Consider the following 18,988-nt stretch of genomic DNA (forward strand, 5'->3'; position numbering starts at 1 on the left):
AGTGCATTAACATAAAGGAAGAAAGTCTTCTGTGACACCCGCCTCCCCACTCCCAACCTTCCCCTGAGATTGGCACTTTTTGGTGGGTATAGTCCTGGACTTTTTCATTTGCTTGTATCCCCTTAACCCCTACCTCCTTTGCCCTCATGCCCAACATACACGTTTTTACTTTTGTAGAAATAGACTCTCTCTATGCCTATAGTTCTGCAGTTTTCCTTTTTTTTTAAGCTGTCAATTGTTATGGTTTTCTTTTCAAGTCCATATGTACAGATAATGTACCTTATTGTGTGTTAACAGTTGTACTCCATGGTATGGGTGCATTTTAAGCTTATTTAATCATCCCTGTATTGGTAGACACCCAGGTTGTTGCTCACTTTTGCCATTGCAACCACTGCAGCTGTGGAAATTGTTACACTGACCTGTGAACTTTTGCATGAAATTTTTCTGCTCATAGACACCTGAAAGTGGGACTTTTGGCCTAAGTAGTTTGCCATTTAAAATTTGAATCAATATTGCCTAATCGCCTTCCAAAAAGGCTGTACCAATTCATGCTCCTTTTAAGAGTATCCAATTATGGCTCCAATAATCTAGTTTTTGCTTAACCATGCATGAGAAAAGTAAACTTTAAAAACTCACAAATATGCCATCAAAATGACACATTTGTCTTAGAAAAGCATTCGAAATATATAGCTATAGATTTAATTAAATGATTTTCATACCTTGATTTTGGTGATGGTTATCATCCTGCAAGGTGACAAAAATGTTCCCCAACTGTTGTTACCAATTTAATTATTAAATACTTATGTGAGGATTTCAGTTGTGCCAGGGAGCCTTTGGAAGAATAACAGCCAAATCACGGCTTCTTTTTCCACTGGTCCGCCAGGGCTGCCTTGTCTTTCCTTCCAAGGGCTGAGCCCTCAGGACGGAGGTCGGGTCAGTGTTTAAATGGGAGTGCCAGGCCTTGGGGAGGGGGAGACAGCAGGTGATGTGGTGAGGTACCCGAGGATTCCCAGCATCCCCTCCTTACATATGAAGCCGTTTTACATTGACAGGTTCTTCCCACGTGTATTTTCTCATAGCATCCATATGACCTCCCTGTGAAGCAGGCACTCCCTTCTCCCCTCATTTATATCTGGAAACACTTAGGGTCAAAGGTCTGACTTAGTGAGTGTCACACAGATGGTCAGGGTCAGTGCACTGGACCAGGTGTTCTGACTCCAGATATGGCGGAGTCAGAGCCCTGTGAGGCTGAGTGGTAGCTTTTTGCCTATAGGACACCATAGACGTTTCCTTTGCTGAACTGGGGACGGAGAAAGGAAAGGAAAGAGACATTCCCAGACTTCCTGCGTTCATTTTTGTCCACAGCTTTCTCCTAGCAGTGCTAACATTTACAGTCATGTTCTCGAATATTTCCTTAGCCTTTGGGAGGGATCTGTGAATTCTTAAGCAGGGGCCTTAACTGATCACACGTGGTTGAGAACTGCTGACTATATCTTCTCCTTAAAAAGGACAGGTCTCAGGAGATGGTCAGCTTACTGCCTACTAACTGTGTGTAAAATTTTGAATTTCGTCTTCTCCAGAGACCTCTCTTCTGCCTCTCTGACCTTGTGTCTGGCTCTTGCTAACAGGTTACCCTGTATTGGCCAAAGCTCCTTAGCAGTAACCTCACTTGTGAGCCTGCAGGTAAATTTGATGCCCAGACCACTTATCCTTCCAGGATGTCGTCAGCTTCATTAGATCCAAGCAGGGGTCGTCTGGTCTAGTGAAAACAGGGATCTGGAGTCAGGTAGAGCGGGTTCAAATCCCGGCCCCCTCGCTTTTACTACTAGCAGTGTGAACCTCTGACTGTTGACCTTATGTCTCTGAGCCTCAGTATCCTTTTCTACAAAATAGTGATAATGACTCTCTCATACAGGCATTTTGAGAAATACGTGAATGAAGATTTGAAAGGTGCCTCTCAGATGTTCAGTGCAGAATAGACACTTTATAAATGTGAGTCCTCTCTCATTTTCCTGCTATAGAAAGAAGGTTCTCCTCTGGGGATGCTCCAAACTGGTAGCTGCTGGCTGGGGATCCTGGGATCAGGGCAAGGCCTTTAAGGAATAAATGACAGGGTGTGGGCGCAGAGTTCCAAGGGCCTGGCCTTCGAGTCAGAGACTGACGTTCCAGCTTCATCCTGCTGGTGACTCCCCAGTAACAGTGGGTAAACCTCATGCCCTCTCCAGAGCTGCATTTCCTCAGTGTGATCTGGGGCTCAGGTGCTCCCTCACCATCCTGCTCGCTGCCGTAGGAGCTCCTGTGATGGAGCAGGACTGTGGCGTGTACTGGAAGGGATGCAGGCCTTGGTCTCAGGAAGACCTGAGTGTGGCTGGCTCCTGTACCTCCCAGGTCTGTGACCTTGGGCACATCCACTAACCTCTCTGACGCTTGTTGTCTGCATCTGTAAAGCAAGGCAAGTAGGACCCGCTTCCAGGCTCACTGTCTGGACGACGGGAGTCCATGGGAACAAGGTCAGTTTCCTTCCCTCTGTCTCCGACCCTGAGTGCTTTGGTTGGGGATTTGCCAGTGTTTCTGCAGCGGAAACACCTTCCCTAGGTGCAGTGCTCATCACACCTCCAGCACCCTGAGATTCTCGACTCCCGGATTTCTTGAAGCTCCTTTATGTGGTTGAGAAACTCCTCAAAGGAAGCGTACAGCCCACTGAGCTTTGCTGGTGCCTCCGTGACAGCGCCTTCCTTTCTTGCCCTGTCTCGGCTGCAGACAGCAGCTGCAGCGTGAGTCAGTTGCTTGTGTATAAATTCTTCTGCATCTCTCTGCAGAGAGGAGAGCTCCATTCATTTAGCCAATGTTCGCCGTGCCCAGGCCTCATGCGAGGAGGTGGGATATGGAGAGGAGTCGACTCACAGCCACTGACCGCAAGAGCTCACAGGGGGAAAGGTGCAAATAGACAGTATGACACACGAGGTGTGCTGTCTCCCAGGCATGTCATAGGGTGCCATGGGAGAAGAGGACTGAGTGGCCTCTCCTGGGGACCCAGCACACAAGAGATGACTTTGAGCAAATCTTTAGAGGTGAGGAGGAGTCCACGCTGCAGAAGTCCAGGCAGAGTGTGCCAGGCAGGAGGAGCCACAGGGCAGAGGCCAGAGCCCTGAGGGAGGTAACACTGGCTGTCTGTCTGGAGCTGGGGCAAGGGGCGGAGGACCCATCTTGCCACGTCCTGGTGGTCATCTGCACACTGACGACCTTTTGGGACCTTTCTCCTGGGCCCCCAACTCACATACCCACTGCCCACCCAACATCCACCCTTCGGTGTGTATGGGCATCCCAGACCCAACATAACTAAATAGAAGTCTTAGGCAGAAACGTGACCCTCCCCAGTCTCCCCCGTGTTATGTGGCCCCACCATTTACCTGGTCACCCAGGCCCAAAATGTAGGTGTCACCTTTGACCCTGCTCCTTCCCTTGCTCCTCACCTTGTGTGTTTACAATGTTGACAGCTGTTCTACCACAGTATATCCTGAAAGCCGCCACACCTCCCTACCCTTGTCCAGAGGTCCCCTATCTCTCAACAGATCTCCCTGCTTCCACTCTGGCCCTGCTGCTAGCAGCCTCCCACACAAACAGAATGACCTTTTTTTTTTTTAAGTATTTATTTATTTATTTTGTTGCATTGGGTGTTAGCTGTAGCAGGTGGGCTCCTTAGTTGTGGCAGGCAGGCTCCTTAGTTGTGGCTCGAGGCCTCCTTAGTTGTGGCATGCGAACTCTTAGTTGCCGCATTCATGTGGGATCTAGTTCCCCGCCCAGGGATAGAACCCAGGGCCCCCGAATGGGGAGCTTCGAGTCTCAACCACTGCACCACCAGGGAAGTCCCCCAGAATGACCTTCTAAAAAGTAAATAAGATGACAGCACTCCCCTGCTCAAAACACTCCAGTGGCTTCCTAGCATCCTTGGAGTAGAATCTGAACTCCCTGCCCTGTCCTGCCTGCCCCTCCTACTTCTCTGGTCTCATCTCTTAGCACTCTCTGCTTTGCTCACTCCATTCCAGCCCCTGTGTCTTTCTTGCTGTTCCTCTTTCTTGCCTCAGGGCCTTTCCACTTGCTGTTTTCTGCCTGGATTACTCTTCCCCAGCAATCCTCCCTTCATTCTGTTCTGGTCTGTGTTCAAGTGGTCTTTCCTCTATTTAAAAGGCACTGTCCTACCCCACCCCTTACACCATCACTCTGTTCTCTTACTCTGCTTTATTTTTCTTCATTAACACCTGACTTTATATTATATATTTATTTGTATTCTTTATCGTTTGTCTTACCTAGAATGTAAAGCCATGAGGATGAGCCCTTGTCTTAATCTGTTTCATTAATAACCACTCTATCTCCAGGGCCCAAAACAGAGCCTGGTACACAGTAGGTGATCATCACACATTAGGTTGGTAATGAAAACTATGAATGAATGAATTCAATTTAAGACTTTGGTGTTTATTCCATGGGCAGTGCGAATCTAGTAGACACCTTTCAGGAGGTGAGTGGCGTGGTCAGCACTTTTATTTTAGAAAGCCAGCTGGTGGCAGTGTGGAGGCTGGACTGTAGGAGGCGGGCCAGGACTAGTTAGAGGCAGATAAAATGGTCCAGGAAATTGATGCTGAGCCCGATGTAGAGCTGTGGAGAGGAAAAGAGGGGACTGAGGACAGGTTGTGAAGACCTTTGAGTATCTTTGGTTCCTATTGGAATAACTTGGTGTAGCAATTCTTTTAAAAGAAAAACAGGAGGGGACTATCTGGTCTGGGGAGAGGCTGGTGACACTGCGTAATGTTTTTCTCCCCAAGCAAATGTCGGCCCCCAGGTGCACATCCCCTGCAGTGCGGTTATCTCTCTGAGGAGTGACTCTGCTGCTCCTAGACTCCCCGTTCTGTCTTCCACTAAGAAAGTAGTCAAGATGGTATCAGTGAGTCTGATTCTTCTTCCTACAGATGGGTCCCTGATGATATACACTACAAGCCACACTAAGTCATTGGTTCTTTCTTGCAATGAGTACATTTCTTCATATTTAACTCCAAGGGAGACTCGCTCTAACAAATCCTCTTTTTCTTTAAGAATGACTAGGCTCTGCTCAAGTTCCAGGTGGGGTTTACTGATAACATGGGGGCTAGGCATTTCCTTTATCACAAACATGCATAGGAACTCTTGTCCTCTCTTGGGTGTCAGGGAGTCAGAAGGACAGTGGGCCCACATTCCTAGCCCAGGCATAGCCATGCTGTCTGGCACTGCCTCTTGAGAACTTTCTTCTTGAGCTTGAATTATTCCTTCCTCCCCAAATCCCCAATCCTCCCCACATTTTGATGCAAAGCCTTTCATCTCTGAGTAAACACGTTCTTACACATCTTGCTGAGGTGTTCCCTCTCTGTCCCTAAGGGGGAGTAGGTCATCCCAGGCTCCTAAGCCTTGGTCCAAAGTTCCTAATCCTGTTTGCCGAGCCCTGTGGTGTGAGATGCTGGCCCATCTGTGTAGCCAGATGCACGCCTCCCACGTCTCCCTCTCTCTTCCAAAGGTCCAGATGTCGTAGGACTGACACTAATAGCTACACTATAAAGCTTCCTGTGTGCCAGGTACTGTGTTAAGCCCTTCACATGCATTCTGTCTAATCCTTCCCACCCTGCAGGGGTGAGTGAGTATTATTGTCTTTTTCACAGATGAGGAAGCTGAGGCTTGGCAGTGCAGTGAAGCTTAGTAGTTACGAGCCTGGGCTGAGAGTCAAACAGACTTGGGTTTGAATCCCCCCTAGCTGTGGACCTTGGGAATGCTACTTAACCTTTTTAACCTTCTTTTTCCACATGTAGAAAATGGAGATAATATAGAGAGTATTCACAGGGTTGCTGTGAAAAATTAAATAAAATAACATATGTTGTTTCATAAGTATGTAAGTACTTGCTTACTAAATGCTAGACTTTGTGCTGTCAGTAAATAATAGCTCGTCGTAGACACTGCTTTCATCATCAGCACCATCATCATCCCCATCCCAAGGCTACATGACTAGTACGTAGATGGAGCCAGGATTTGAACCTAACCCTGCCTGGCTCCAAAGCCCACGTTCTTCCCCCGTCCCACACTGTTGCTCCCAAGTTAATCTTGCCTAAGACTTTCTGGTCCCTAAGTTTACTCTCGGTCTTCTTGGTTGTGCTGTTTGTCCCTGTGTGGGCAGTGGGCTCAAGCTAAGGCTTAGAAGATCTTCAGTCTCTTCCAGCCCCATGACCTCTTTTCAGTCATTGACTGGGCAGTCCTCAGTGGCTGGGCTGTTCAGGCAACAGCTTGGATAATTTTCCTGATCATCAGTGTCATCTCGTCTGCTGTGAAAGCCAGAGGCATGGTTGGGGGGGGTGGCGCTTCCTGTATTGTTGTTTATATCAGGAGGATTATCCAGAGAAAACAGGCACAGCAGCAGATAGGGCTGGTGAGTGTTCCTATCATTTGGGGTCACAGATCACTTTGTGAATCTGGTGAAATTTATGGAGCCTCTCTCCAGAAAAATGCCATGATAAGCCCAGCATTTTCTCCACAGCCCACCCAGGGATCCTGGCTGAGAAACTCAGACCCAGTAGGTTAATTCACGTGCTCTTTTATCATCCTGCCGCTCCTCACTCACAACCGTGGAGGGTGTTCTGTTTCTGTAGGATGTTTGTATTCGAGGGCTATTGGGCCATCCTGGTAGCAGTTGGAAATACCTGTTTTACTGATACGATTTGCTATTTTCATTTCTTCCCCATATTTGAGAAATGTATCCACACATTAGAACTGGCCTAGTCTTTTTGATGAGACTGACCTACTGATTTGCACATAAATTCAAGCCGTAACTGCATCTAGGAGACCAACTGGAGAGGGTTTTTTGGCCCCAAATATCAGACTAATAAGAATTTTATTGTGATATATAGATTATAAAGGTGCATAAGCTTAGCTTCAGTAGGGTTTAGTGGTTTAAATTCAGGTTAATGTAAATCTCTACTTTTTCTTTTAATATATAAATTTATTTATTTATTTATTTATTTATTTTTGGTTGCATTGGGTCTTCGTCGCTGCGCGCCGGCTTTCTCTAGTTGCGGCGAGAGGGGGGTACTCTTCGTTGTGGTGCACGGGCTTCTCATTGCAGTGGCTTCTCTTGTTGTGGAGCACCATCTCTAGGCGTGCAGGCTCAGTAGTTGTGGCACTCGGGCTCATAGCTGTGGCTCGCAGGCTCTAGAGCGCAGGCTCAGTAGTTGTGGCGCACGGGCTTAGTTGCTCCGCAGCATGTGGGATCTTCCCGGACCAGGGCTCAAACGTGTGTCCCCTGCATTGGCAGGTGGATTCTTAACCACTGCAGCACCAGGGAAGTCCCTCTACTTTTTAACTTAAGGTTTTTTGGGAAATTTTAGTCTTAAAAAGTATGCTTCCCCCTTTTCTTTTTTCTCATTCCAGTTTTCAAGGTATGGGTGTGGGAGAAGGCAGATTCCAAGCACCTTAACTCTTTAGTCTTCTAACTTGCTTGTCGGCCTCTCCTTAGAGCCTTTCCAGCAAAGCATGGAATGGGCCTGCTGTTTCTAACAGGAATCATGGGGGTTGCTTCTGATGCCCGCTCCCCTCCCTGTCCATCCTTTGGGTCCTCACAGAAAGACAAGAACAAACCTTCCATAAAGGAGGCCCCAGAATTTTTCCTCCTGCTCGGGCTACAGTGCCAGTGCCCTCTGCAGCTAGAAGAGGGACTTGGATTTTGGGCTCAGGAACTAAATTAATCACATATTAGATCATTTAATGTAAAGCTTTTTCTGATGCGTAGTTTTTTCTTTAAAGTTTTTCTTCTTTGCTTTTTCTAAATTATAAAAGCAACAGATGCTCACTTTAAAGCCAGGATTAGAACTCTTCACGCCTGGCTCGGAATTCCAGCTCCATCAACTCGTTAGATGTGCAGGCCTGGGAAAGCACATACCCTCCTTGAAGGCTTGATTTTCTCCTTGTGCAGGAGAGAGAATAATTTCACCTCCTAACATTGCTGCGAGGATTCAGGGAGATTGGTACATGGGATGCGCTTGCAGAGGTTTGGCATGGATTCTTTTACTCAGTGACTGTTTATTCAGCACCCACTCTGAGCCAGTCAGCGTTCTAGTTGCTCTGGAAACACTCAAGAACAAGACAGAGGGGGTCTCTGCTCTTGTGAAGCTCACATTCTAATCAGAGGAGACACAAAGAAACAATTTCAGAAATTAAGAAGCTAGAACCCCCCAGGTGGGGTGCAAGCCATAGGAAGGGCCACTTTAGGTCAATGCCAGGGGGGGACGTTGCGGGGGAGGCTTGGTGCTATGTGACCCCTAGACCCCAGGTTTTCCAGGACACCCGCTGTTAACAATTCTGCCCTCTAAGGGTAGGTCCCAGTTTTAAGTTTGGATAATCTGACCGCTGAGCACATGTCGTTTCTCCATTAGGCGGTGCTTGTTCACTAACTGGCTCCCCATTCCGAGTATGCGCTCCGGGGCTGGGAGCCAAGTCCAGGGCCTTTTGAAGGCCTCCTGGCGAGCTTGAGAAGTGCTGCTCCCCGCTCACCCAGTGGAGCTGACACTGAATGAAGAGCCTCCATGTCAGGAGGGAGGGTCATCAGTTTCTAGCTAGAGCCCATTTTGCTCCAGTGCTGCTTGGAGCAATTTCTCTCTCAGGGAGATCCTGGCACGCTGCAATCTCCTGATTCTCCACATGCAGTTCTTAAAGGGCTTGTGGAGACCATGTGAAAGCTGGGGCCATCCCAACCTGTATGTTGGCATTTGAACCACAGAGCTGTCAGCCCAACACTCCACGCCAGCTGCATCGCCCCTCTCGGGGTATAGTATGCATTTTTTTTTTTTTTTTTGGAATTTACATAACATAGCTTTATGATGCGAGTCAAACATTTGTTGTTATCTAGCATTCTTTTTTTTATCTTCTTGTTTGTCTCATAATTTTTTTTTTTTTCACACACACACACACACTGTATTTTATTTTTACAAGAGATAAATAGACTGACACCAAGCATTGTAAATGGATGACCACAACAAAAGCAACAATGATTGCAATTACCAAACACGAAACACACTCATACTATGTCATAATATTGACATTCAGTCCAGTAATCCTCCACTGTAACAGCTCCTTTACTTTGCAGTGAAAATTGATTTGTATATTCTTTGCCTCCGAGTCCTTGTGGGATATAGTATGCATTTTTAAATGACCATTTCAGCCTCTGCATTGGGCAGCAGTGACCCAGACGGACTGGTGAGTGAAGCTGCTGAGCAGGAGGGCAAGCCGCCTCTGACTCACCTGTCACGTTCATTGCTGACCTACTTTCGTTTGACCTTGATTTGCTCGGTGCAATTAAAGACATTGCTGTGAATGCACTTCTGCTGCTGATTTAAGTCTAATATGTGACAGCCCAGGACCTTAAACACACACATGACCCAGGCAGATGGATAGATGGATAGGTAGTTAGTTTTTCACTTACCTCTGAACTGTAATTCGATCACAAGGAAAAGGCTTAATTTCAAGGACACTGAGCAATTCTTTGAGACTAGATACGATGCCAAGGCAGCAGGCCTTGATTCCTTGCTACTGGGCAGCTTAATCAGGAAACGGCCTAGATGGCTGCCTTTCAAGTGGGTCCTTGCAGTAGCTTGGCAACTGGCACAGGGTCATAATTGGAAGAATTTGGCTCTGAGTGTCTGTGGGTGTTTACAGTGCACTATAGGGCAGGGCTTCATTTATTTATAGAATATTGTGAGCAACAAGCAGCAGAAGGCTGAAAAGCCACTAAATCTCGATTTATTTTTAACAAATTCCATTTTTCCCCTCATCCCAGAAGGAGAACTGAGTTATTAAAAAAACAGTAAAAAAAAAATACATCATTGCAGAATATGCCATATCTAATTATGGGGTTGCCAGCGTCAGCCTGCAGCCACATTTTAAGGGCTTTGTAAATCAACCATCCATTCAATCTGTGAACTTATATGACTCCTATTCTTCTTTTAGATGTAGAAGGAAGTTATTGGCAAGTGAGTGCTATTCAGAAGTTCTACACTGTCTAAATTAGGAGATGGAGGGTATAAATATAGAATAGTGTACTTATGTTCTCAAAGGGAAATAAAATTATTCCTTGTTGTCCGTCATACTTAGCCATCCAAGCGTACATCCCACCGCACTAAATATCCACTGTAGAGTTGTTCACTCATCGCAATGGCGGATCCACGCCACTCAAAGGAGCTGTATTGTGATATCTCGCTGAGCCAGACCCTGAGTAAATATTGCCCACATATGTCATGAAAAGACGTGGATCTAACACTTTTTGGCCTTTGTTCTCATAGTGCATTAGAGCTGGATGAGACTTCAGAGACCCTCTAGTTCAAGTACATCTTATTGTAGTTGGGGAAACTGAGGCCCAGAGAGCAGAGTGACTTGGGCCCCATGGTGAGTCACAGCAGAGCTGCGCTGGGGCCGCAGTCTCTGTGCTTTTCTCTGATGGTCCCTGCTTTACCAAGCTCGGAGCCAGTGAGTTAAACAGATCTGATTCCTGCCCTTCAGGGTTCACAGTCTCAGACAGACAGACAGACATCAAGATGGTCAATAATCACCATATGCATGAGTAAACCAAGTTATATATGTGCAATAAACCAGCTAGTGAGTGGAGGAGATGATGGTAAAGTGGGGAATTTTAGAATCTCTGTGTTTGGTTACCAAGGCTGAGGTAAAATCAGTTGCTCTCTGACCTACTTGGGAAAAGCTTTATAGATGCTGTGAAGTTTCTTTTTTTTTTTTTTTTTGGCCATGCCATGCAGCATGCGGGATCTTAGTTCCCCAACCAGGGATGGAACCTATGTCCCCTGCATTGAGAGCATGGAGTCTTAACCACTGGACCGCCAGGGAAGTCCCGATGCTGTGAAAGGTGCAGCACGTTTGCTGCGTATTGCGGGAGGGAAAGTGCGGTGCAGCAGTGGGTGCCAGTGAAGGTAAATATAAATATTGAAGTTTTGGGGGAGCCTGGGAATGGGTCATTGGGGAGATTTCAAGGGAACACCAAAGGGAATGAAGGACTGGGTGCAGACCAGGGGCAGGTGATCTGAGTTCCTGGGATGCTCTGCCCTGTCCTGGGACGGTGTGGGTTGGGGGAGAGGGCGGCATGAGTGCTGTTGTTCCCAGGCCTCTGACCGCCAGGTAGAAGGGTAATAACCGAGCATGGTGGTGGTCTTTTTGTCTGACCCTCAGGATCCTTCTTTGCGCGGCCCTCTGGGCAGCCAGTATCGATGGACGCTGGCACGGAAGCTGGAACATGTGTCTCCTTCTTCCCCTGGGCTGATGCCCAGCACATGCCTGGGCTGGGTGGGATCTGGGTGTTAGTTCTTTCTGAGGCTGGGAGGGGACAGAGGGAGCTGAAGAAGCCTTTTCGAGGAAGGAAAGACTGTGGAAGCTTCTGGAGAAGACTCCTCTTACAGTGCTGGAGGCCAGTGGTTTTAAATTGAGGTTGTAGCAGGCAGCACAGAGACGAGTGAGTGAGAGAGGAGTGGGTGGGAGAGGAGAGGACGGATCACAGGCCGGAAGAAGCAGTGGGAGTTACTTACAGACAGACAGACAAATGGAGAGGGAAGGACGGTGATGTGCTGGGACCGAACCTACAACCGCAGGGGAGGAGGTCCGCGTGGGGAGGGAGGAATCAGGGCCACGGCAGACCCAGCAGCTGGGGGCCTGTGTTACTTAGGCTGGGCCTTTGGGTTATTGAGCACATTGTTCTCTGAGCAGAGAGGGTCCGTCTTCCTGCCCAGTGAGCTCCTAGCCACCCTGGACAGTGGTTCTCAAACATGTTGCCAGGCGTTTCCAGGTGGCAAAGAATGAAATCAGTACATAGAACATCCCCAGTGTCACCTCCATAATTTGTTATTTTTCCTTAATCTTTTGATACCTACTGCCACTCACCTGCTTTTGAGTTCTCAGAGTTGAGAATGTATAAATTAGCAGTTTCCACTACCTGGAAAATAGCTGATGAGCTTTAGTTTGGGAATTTCATACTTTTTCTCAGATTTGTATTGTAGTTTTAATACAGCCCAGTAATATTTTTGCTGATAAAATTAAAAATTTCATATTTATAGTTTACAAAGGTAACACAGTTTCAAGATGGAGGATACCTCCTGGGTGTCCCACCTCTGAACCAGTTTTCAAGGAGCAGATTCTCCCCTTCCTCTGTCTTGTTTCCTGCTCCTGGCCGTTTCACCGTGTCCCAGCACCTTTCTCTGTGTGCAGCTCAGCCTGGGAGACCCAGTAAACCCGGGTCGGGGGGGTGTGTCAGTAAAAGGTTCAGTGGTAAAGAACATTGACACCTCCACCTGGGAAGAGGTTGGGAAGTTGCCTGTGGACTAGAACGCCCCCAGTCTTCCTGCCCCAGTCCCGGCCCATGGAGTTAGCAGGCCTGATCACTTCATATTGTGTGTCCCCAGTAATGGTGGCACTTGTAACTGATGCTGCCTTTAAGTTCTCCAAAGTAAGGAAATGTTCATGGCCCTGTCATTTCACTCTTTCTCTGAATCACTGTGCCAGGTACCCAGCAGGCATTCCAGAAACACTGTTGGTTCATTGAGCCATTGCTGGTCAGAGCCCCACTGCCACTATCACCTGGTGTTCTCAGAGCATTAAGTGAAAGTCCTGAAGGTTGTGTATTTTAAGACCTGTCCAAAGTCCATCCTCCTTCCTTCAGGCTGATGAGCCACACCCTGGCTATCTGCACTTATTTGCTCCTTATCAGAGTGATAGAATGGTCCAGGGGAAGGGCATCAGGGGTCACGTCCTCTGGCCACCCTCCTGTGCCGGAAAATCCCATCTGTACTGATGAGGACAGTCAGGCCCCTGGCCCCCTGGGGCACCCACACACCAAGCCTCCTGCTCCCCCTCTACGGATATGTTTGCCTGTTAGAATACCCTTCTTTATTCTAATCCAAATCTGCCTCTTGGCACTGTTTCCTCACTGACCTAGTTCTGCCCTTTGTAGCAGCACAGAACAAAGGTCCGTAGGCGTGGCGTGACTCCACTTTCTGAGTTTGGAAGTTGTGCTCATGGGCTCCCTGCCTTTCTCTTCCCCACCTTCTTATCTCCCTCCCCAGGGTCCAATGTCTCCAGTGCCTTCCTTGTGCGACATGGCAGTCCACATTAATATTAATGATTGGCAACATTCATTGAGTGCTTACCATGGGCCAGGCACTCTTCTAAGCTCCTTATATGACTTATCTTACTACTCACAGTCACCTATGAGGTGGGTACTGTCAATATCTGCACTTTGCCAATGAGGAACCTGAGGAGCAGAGGTCAGATGTTGTCCAGAATCACACAAGGAAGTGGCAGAGTGAAGACTGAGCCACAGAGCTGTAATATCTCATAATCTTAGCACTAAAAGTAAGCCCGTGGGGCATTAGATTGGGGCTGGTCCTACTTTGATTTATTTTGCAAGAAATCATTGGAAGGGAGCCTGAGTTGAACCATTTCCTATGAAACCTCCTCAGAATTTGTTTTTGTTGTTGTTTTGTTTTCTTTTTTTAAATTTTTTTTGATTTTTTAATTTATTTACTTTTTGGCCGTGCGGCGTGTGGGATCTTAGTTCCCCAACCAGGGATCGAACCCGCGCCCCCGGCACTGGAAGCACGGAGTCTTGACCACTGGACCGCCAGGGAAGTCCCCAGAGTTTGTTTTGACAGAACTGCTGTAGGTCAGAGGCCTTTGCCTTGTCACCAACAAATGGGTTCATCTGAACTCTGCCAGGCCTGCAGTGTTCATGATGCAGTGGGTTTAGATCAGGGTGACAAATGTGGGCTCTTAGTATTTTCTTTTCCTGCACATGAAGTCAAATGCAATAGGTTTCTTGTTCAAAATGCTTCGTCATGATTTTGTGGCCAGAAAGCAGAGGGAGAAAGGTGCCTAAGAATTCTAAGACTGAGCCATATCTTCAAGTTCCTAATCCAATGTTCAGTCTCCCAGAACAGCCCCAGTGGTTGTGGAGTAGAGGGATGCAATGCCCACCTACCCTCCAAAGCTGGGATGGCAGGTGCCGAATACACATTTTCCTGAAATGCATACATCAGGAAGGGTTTTGGAAGGGCAGGAGAGGGAGGTGGGAAGGGGCGTGTCAGGGCCGGTCTAACCTGGGCTTGAGTGTTGGTCCTGCCCTTCACCAGCTGTGTAACTAAGTGCAAGTCACTTGCAGTCTCTTTGCTCTTCTGTAAGATAGAAATAACAGTACAGTTTCCTAGGGATGTTTTGAGGGTTAAATGAGCAGACGCAGATGTGCCATGAAGCTGTAGTTGTTTCAAACCATTCCCCACACCTGATGATACCTCAAGGTTTGGTGACCAAGCCCTCGTTCACTGTCCGGCCCTTCCTGCTTCAGTAGCATGGGCCCCAGCCCCTCAGCTGCCGGCCGTCTTGTGAGGCGTGGAGTGGGACTATGGAGGCATGGGGTCTTCTGGGGCAGGAACAGTCCCCAAGACCCAGCCTGCAGTCACGTTGGTCATCCTGCCCTGACCCTGGCAGCTCAGGCCAGGTTCCCCCAAGAGTCCAGGAAAAGGTGATTCATGACTTCATCAGGAGTCTGCTTCCTGTGTTCAGGTGCCCCTGGGCTTTCCTGGTCCAGGCATTGGCCACACTGGCTGAGCCAGAAGGGCTGAGAAATGGACTGAACAATCTTTCTCTTTGTCAGTTGCTTTTCAGATAGCGTGTATCCCGGTTACTATTTCTGAGAGATAAGCAGCAAAGTGAGGGACCTGGTTTCCAAGGTGTGGGCCCAAAACCTGGAGGGAGAGCAGCTTGAAGCAATAGAAAAAGGACTGGATAAAATCTAGTTCTGTAGTTACCTAAAACGGGGCCCTGAGCAGTGTCCTAGCTTCCCTGAAACATAGTGTCTCTGTCTGAAAACTGGGGACGCTAATAGAGCTAACCCCAAGGTTGGTAGGAGGATTAGATGAGATCCTGGATGGACATAACAAAAGGCACCTGGCACAATGTCTAGCACTTAATAAACATAAATATTATAATAATTCCCTTCCTCCTCTACTGTATACTCTGGTGTTGATTTCCTATATGGCTTTGAGTAAATATCTTAAGCCCTCCTTGACCCTTCTCTTTGTAGAAAATGCAGGTGAACCGTACTACTGGTTCTGAATGGGTACGTAGCGCCCCCTATAGGACATCTCAGGAATGTGTGGGGTGGTTGGGCTGTCACAACATGGGGCACAGGGCTTTCACTGGGGGGCAGCAGGGATGCTGGATGTAACATGTGGAGAATAAAGGATTGTCCAACATCCTACCCAACTTCCTAAAGTTCAGTGGGCATTCATGTAAGTGAGACCCTGTTTATAATGATCTGGGCCTAGAGTCTGACTCCATTTTACATATAAACGTAAATAATTTTTGCATGTTTTTAATATATACTGAATTTTCCAGGAACACAACCACCAAGTATATGAGGTTTACCTATTTGTTATAAATAGCTACAAGCATCTCATTATATCTTTCACTATGTCTCTAGAGTAGCTGTGCCCAATCTTTGTGTATTGATGGACATATTATTTTATTTTAACTAACTTTATTTTTTTTCTTCTTTGTGTTACAGTCACATTGTTTTTGAAATTATAAGTGTTGGTAAGGTTATATTATTTACAAATTTTATTTCAAGAGAATGAAAAGAACGTTAAAAATATTTGTATTGAGTCTTTGAAAGTACGAGAGAGAGAGGGAGAGGGAGAGAGAATGTGTGTGTGTATTTTAGCCTATAAATCAGCTGGAGAAATCTTAGGATAGCCTTGAAATAAAAAGAAGTGGTTTCACTTATCTTGGAAATGTCCTTTTACATAAGGATATATAATAGAAGTCAGAATTTAACTGCATCCATTGTCAGAGAAGTAAGATGTTTGGATGTTTCCCCTGGCCGTTTTAGAAAATATATAATCTTAAAGAGTCTAAAACGTAGTTTTTATTATCTTTTTTCATCTTTGCCATCTCTGTTTTTTTCATCCCTCCCATCTGTATGTATGCATGTATGTATTTATTTATTTTAACATCCATGTGTAGATCTTTACCGAAAGGAAAACCAGTCAGGCTCCTTGCTTTTTACCAAGTTTGTTTTTGTTGTTTTGTGGCCTCTGCCTGCACAAATGGATTGTGTGAATTTTGTGAATTACCTATTCATAATCTTTATTTTTCCACTAGGGTGATTGCCTTTTTATTGATTTAAAGCAGTTTTTATTTTTGTTTTGTTCCACTTAATTCAGAAAGGATAATAACTCCTTTACTTGTCACATGTCACAGAGCTTTGGAGTCTGACAGACCTGAGTTTGAATCCTGGCTTTCCCACTCATGAACTGAGGATTTACAGGCAGTTTACTTGACCTCTCTGAGACTTAGTTACTTCTAATTGAGAACTAAATGAAAAAAACACTGCGTGGCACAGAATAAAAGCCCAGTGTGTGGTTTCTGCCGCTACAGTTTTTGTGTTGTTATTTTTGTTGTGATTCCTGCACTGCATATTTTCTCAGAAAAAGTATCTTGAGCTCTACAACTCATGTTGTTTCAGATTCTTAGACATGTAACACCCACTTGCTATAACCAAAGCTCAGAAAAATGAAACTGAAATCACTGAAATTTTGTTTATTCCTTGTGTAGGAAGGAGACCAATGAAAGAAAACAAGCTGATTCCGTTTTAGTTAAAAGAGGAACTTGCAGGGTTATTCCTGGGGTCAGGAAGCACTCAGATGAACACCTTAGATCTAGGGCCCTGGCAGGAGGCCTTGAGACTCATCACACAATTAAATCGTCTCCCTCAAACTGTGCTTGCCAGGGCAGGCAAGTGGACAAGTGCATTTCAGAAAGGTTCCCAGTCATTCCGAGTTGAAACAGGAAGGATCATCTAGTTAACTGTTTAACCAGTTTAGCACACCTGCTGTGCCCGCAGCACTCTGGTCGATTCACGGCCTTGTGACCCGTTTGGGCATCCTTGCACTGTAGGCGGGAGGCGGATGGGCGAGAGCCGGCCCTGCCCTCTTCCTCCTACTTGGGATGGAGCTTTTGCTTTTCTTTGCTGAGTCTCTGAAGCAACAAAGTATGTACGGAGTCCTGGCTCTGGAGTTAGGCACATTGGGGTTCTGTCCCTGATTCCTCCCTTCTGGCTGTGTGATTTTGGACAAGTTGCTACACCTCTCTGAGCCTCAGTGCCATCTTTTACATGATGGTGATTTTTTACCATCCCCAGGAGGTCATTTTGAGGACCAAATGAGTTGGGTAAGGGCTAGCACTGTCCTCAGCACGTGGGATACTCAGCCAACAGGAGGTGGGGGCTGCTCCAGGAAGGCGGGAGGTGGGTACGTGGGCTGCAGTGTAGTCGGTGATGCAGACCCCCCACTCAGCACGATCCAGACCAATGGCTCCTGCCCTGCTGGGTGGATGAAAAGAGGCACCTCTTCCTCCAGCTGTCACACGGGGCACGCTGCCTGGCAAGGGGAGCTCGGGTGGGATCTTCACCCCCACTGGCCCCCTGGCCTGGGGGCCTTTGTGTAGTTTACAGACAGGCTACACCCCTCACAGCAGAAAGACATGAAATCCCACCGGCTGTTCCCTCACAATATATCAGTAATCGACAGCTTCTTATCACCCCACCATGGCCACCCAGCCCCAGCTCCTCTTACACCTCACATCCGTCCAGCAGCACAGCCTGCCTGCAAATATATCTAGAATTCTTTTAGCCACTCCTCAGACCAGGCCTGAAGCATATCATCTTTTTCCCAGACTACTGTAGTTGTCTCCTTACTGGCCTTCACTGGTGGTGCTCTCTTTACCCCCCACCCCCAACATACACTCATGCACACACGCGCACATGCACACAGAGCCCCCCCGCACACACGCGCACATGCACACAGAGCCCCACCGCACACACGCGCACATGCACACAGAGCCCCCCCGCACACGCGCACATGCACACAGAGCCCCACTACCACACACGCGCACACAGAGCCCCACCACACACACGCGCACATGCACACAGAGCCCCACCGCACACACGCGCACATGCACACAGAGCCCCACCGCACACACGCGCACATGCACACAGAGCCCCACCGCACACACGCGCACATGCACACAGAGCCCCACCGCACACACATACACAGACCCCCGACAGGATCCACCCTCCTCACGGTTTCTTCTCAACACTGCAGCCAGACTTAAATCCCACGTGGGATCATGTCATCGCCGTTTCACTCAGGGTCAAAGCCAAGATCCTTACAGAGGTCTGCCCGGCACCCCGTGGCCTCCACCACAGCCCCTTGCCCTGGCTCTTCTCACCTGCAGCACTCCTTTCCCCACCCCCATCTCCCCACAGTTCGACCTTCCTCCCCAGTGTGCCTCCTGCCCCATCTCCGACTTTCTCCCCGGCACTTCCCACCTCCCAGAATCATTCAACCTTTATCCCTTTGCTTGCCTTGGTCACCGGAACGTATGCCAGACGAGGAGAAGGCTCCTTGTCCCCTGCCCCAGCCCTGCCGCGGAGAACAGTGCCTGGCACTTGGGGGCTCTCAGTAAATGTCTGTTGAAAGATTAATGAATCATCGTGGGACAGCACACTCCTAGTGTCTTCATTATGACAAAATCGTCCCGAATTGAAATTTGACTGCCACAGGCAATTTGTGGTGGAAGTTTACTCAAATTACCAATTCTTTCACTGTAGAAATTACGTGGCATATATGGATGCTTAGTAAGTTCTGTTGGATGCATTGCTTTTGGCCTTTGGGGCCGTGGTAGCCCTCTGAGGCCTCCTTACCCGTCAGCCAAATCCTGTGGTGGGTGGGAGTGTGCCCCTGACCCTTCTTAGCCGGGTGTTTCCCCCCAGAGTCCCCCGTGCAGCCGAGCCCTGGGCGACGCTGTCAGCCACTGGCTTCCGCTTCTCCTGCGGTCTCCATCTCTGTAGGGAAATCGTCGTCCTTTGCTT

General features: G+C 47.7%; 1 protein-coding gene across 12 annotated transcripts in view; it reads left to right on the forward strand.

The window, feature by feature from the left end:
- The window catches only part of ARNTL (aryl hydrocarbon receptor nuclear translocator like), a 103,649-nt gene that overhangs the window by 39,415 nt on the left and 45,246 nt on the right, over positions 1–18,988 (forward strand). The window contains exon 1 of one of the 12 annotated variants that reach the window (XM_036859522.1): positions 1,971–1,992. The exons of 10 other annotated variants lie outside the window; for them this stretch is intronic. The gene's annotated coding sequence lies outside the window, so the exon portion shown is untranslated. Of the gene's footprint in view, positions 1–1,970; positions 1,993–17,813; positions 17,825–18,988 lie in introns of those variants that run through there. One more of the 12 variants, XM_036859524.1, reaches the window with a different exon arrangement.

This window comes from Balaenoptera musculus, chromosome 8 (assembly GCF_009873245.2).
Source record: "Balaenoptera musculus isolate JJ_BM4_2016_0621 chromosome 8, mBalMus1.pri.v3, whole genome shotgun sequence".
NCBI lineage: Eukaryota > Metazoa > Chordata > Mammalia > Artiodactyla > Balaenopteridae > Balaenoptera > Balaenoptera musculus.